The sequence below is a fragment of the Mauremys reevesii genome, linkage group 12, assembly GCF_016161935.1.
Source record: "Mauremys reevesii isolate NIE-2019 linkage group 12, ASM1616193v1, whole genome shotgun sequence".
NCBI lineage: Eukaryota > Metazoa > Chordata > Testudines > Geoemydidae > Mauremys > Mauremys reevesii.
This window is the reverse complement of record NC_052634.1, coordinates 47,290,454-47,293,391: the sequence shown is the minus strand read 5'-3', so window position 1 is coordinate 47,293,391 and position 2,938 is coordinate 47,290,454. Positions and strand designations below refer to the sequence as shown.

Sequence of the window (2,938 nt, the reverse complement as noted above, 5' to 3'; positions counted from 1 at the left end):
AATGGTGCCCTGGGCAAAGCTTGTACTTTGGCACTTCCCCATTGCCCCTGGATGATCCCCACTCCCCCTTTACCGCTAGCTCCTGCACTCCCAACCCTTGCACCTCCTTCACCCCTAACTCCTGCCCCTCCTGTGCCCCCTTTGCCCTTAACTCCCTGGGCCACCAGCCATTGCCCCTCTCCTGCAGCCCCTTCACATGGTTCCAGTGCTGGGGGCCCTGCACTTGTTCTCCCTTTCCCTGGGCTTTGGCATCACTAGCCCCTGCTTAGCGAGAAGGGTTCAGTGGTTCCCAAAAAGTGGGGCATGACTCCTAGGGGGACACAGAGGAACATTCATAGGGGCACCTCAGGGTCTGAGCCAGCCCCCATGGAGGGAGCAGCACTGAGCCCCACTCTGCCCCAGCTCTTCTCCAACCCCACCCTCAGCCTGGGGCTCTGGCTCCCAGCTCAGCCTCGACCCCCTTACCCCTGTCCGCACCCCTCTCCCCAGCAAGCAACAGCCCCACTCCCAGCCTCGGTTTCCGATTGTGGTTTCCGAGGGTCCACAGCCATGGATAAGAGGGCACAGTGTGAAATGTTTGGGGACCCCTGGTTTAGGATGATGTTCTCAATGGCTTCTATGCAGTCCAATAAAAGCTATTCCTCACCCACCCAGCCCTCCATCAGGACGGACTAGGTATGTTCTGCTGCCCTCACTCATACAGGAAGGATAATAACATTTCATTCCACTCAATGCTAAAGTGATTTGTAACCCACCACCAGCTGAAACTGGTCATTTTGGGAAAGTGGCCCCATCATGCTGCATAGCTAGGCAGAGTAGGTGTGTCTATGCAAACACCGTCTGTTCCTGAAGTCTTTCCCCCAGCTCCTCACTAGATGTGAGGGGGGAGCTCATTCAGCCCCTGCGTCCACTTAGTGTTTCAAAACTCCTTATTGTCCCTATCTCTGCTGGCCTTAGATTTCTCCTCCTGTTCATCTTTCAGCAGTTCTGATGAGGTGGCCGAGTAGTTAAGGTGATGGACTGCTAATCCATTGTGCTCTGCACGCATGGGTTCGAATCCCATCCTCATCGGACACATTTAGTCTTCATCCCTCCTTTATAGACAACCATCTCCCCCATTGGTACAATAACAGACCCAACAATGTTGTTTCTGCAAACAAAAACCTTCTCAGGAACTCAGAACTCCCTTGCTTTAAATTAAATGTCTAAATCCCAGATTTCTTAAAAAAAAAAGAATTCTCTAGTCCTGTATTTCTTAGTTTTTATCTCAAAAGGTAACATCCTCATCATCTCCCCCAAACACCCCGGGACCTGCTGAAATAATTAAAATACCCCCATCCTGAGCAAGGCCAGAACAGTGAACCAGAGCTAGTGTCTAGGCCAAGCTGTTCTGAAGGAGGCAACTCAAACATTTTCTCCCTGCTTCCCTTGGCAAGGTCTGACTGAGAAAACAAAATTCCCCAAACTGAAAATTTTCTGCTGAAACACCAATACTAGTCTGGTTGGGGACTTTGATATGAATGTATTATTATTATTATTATTATTATTCTCTTCTGATTTATCTCAGTTCAGTGTTTGTCCTCCGGATGTGTTTACAGATATTGAGTTGTGGGGGAGAGAGGCCAATTCATAATGTCTCTACCCCCCTTTCATAGTGTCTTCCAACTTGCTAGGAAGCTCCTTTGCTGTGATGTGAGTCAAGCAGTGTCCATTGTCGCTGTGCTATCTCAGAGAAGTCTGCATTGTACACGGTTCCTGGGATGGTCCTTGGGAGTGTGGATCCCTTCAATGGGCCAGCAGCAAGTCTGGCTCCTCCCTTGTCGCACCTGAAAGTCTGGTGGGGGGCATTTCACCTCATAACATATCTCAGTAACACACACCAAGCAAAACTTCATAACTTCCCAACCAATGTGAGCACACACAATCCAACATGATATTAATGTACAACAGATCAAGATTTTTGAAATGATACCTCACAAGACAGACTTTGTACAAACCATGTCATCATTATATGAGAGTGGTGAATATGGGGCTTCCAAGGCGCTGCTTTGAGTAGAGTGTGCCACACCTGGGCTTCCATTGCAATGGAGAAGTACCCTTAGAGTCCATCTCTCCTGGGATAAATATGGCAGCAAGGCTGGCCTGGGTCATCTGACTTGGGCTCATGTCTGCAGGCCCTGGAGATCACTGAAGCCTGGGTGATCTCCAGGGCCTGCAGACATCAAACAATGAGGAATTCTGCACACAGAGAGGACCCTGCTAGTGGAAAATGCCTTTGGAAAAGCCCCTTCTGTCACCAGCTGTGGTCGTACAGTGCTCAGTGCTCTGCGTTGTGGCCTCAAGAGCCATGGATGCAAGTTGAGTTACGATGACCTTTTCCTTGTCTCCATGTTTCTTAGGTGCCTCCTTCCGACACTTTCAGAAAAAATGACTGGTTTCTTTTGGAAGCATCTGCACTGCAAGGCAAAGGCATCTTCTCTGCTTCCTCAAAAGATTGACCAAAAGGTGGGAAGAGCAGACACATTTGTTAAGGCACCACTGGGTGCTGCATCCCTAACCTCCACTTTACCTGGCAGGTGCCTGGCCCAGCTTAGCCACAGTGCTGCTCTCTGGGACTTTTCTCCCAGCTGCTCCATTTCTCATCACTGACAATCAAAAGGAAGGTGACATGACCTCTGTGTGTGGACATCCCCAGCAAATCACAAGGACGTGGCACAGGCTCTTGTGTTGCAGCAATTGCAGTCGAAGCAACCGCCATGCCAATGCCAGTCACAGCAGCCATTTCATCAACTCCAGGCTTGTGATTTGATTCTTTCCAATGCTTCTCTCCAAAGAAGCCTTTTCCTTAGCAAGCAATTACTTGATACTAAGGAGGTCTCTTCTGTTTCCTAGAAAGACACAGGAAAATGTGAGCAGAGGAGACAAAAGCCATGCAACA

The 2,938-nt window shown here is 49.3% G+C and overlaps 1 non-coding gene across 1 annotated transcript; it reads left to right on the top strand.

Moving 5' to 3' along the window:
* The first annotated feature begins 989 nt into the window (after positions 1–989).
* Positions 990–1,071, top strand: TRNAS-GCU. Its single transcript has one exon. It is a non-coding gene; the product is annotated as a tRNA-Ser (tRNA).
* Positions 1,072–2,938: the final 1,867 nt, after the last annotated feature.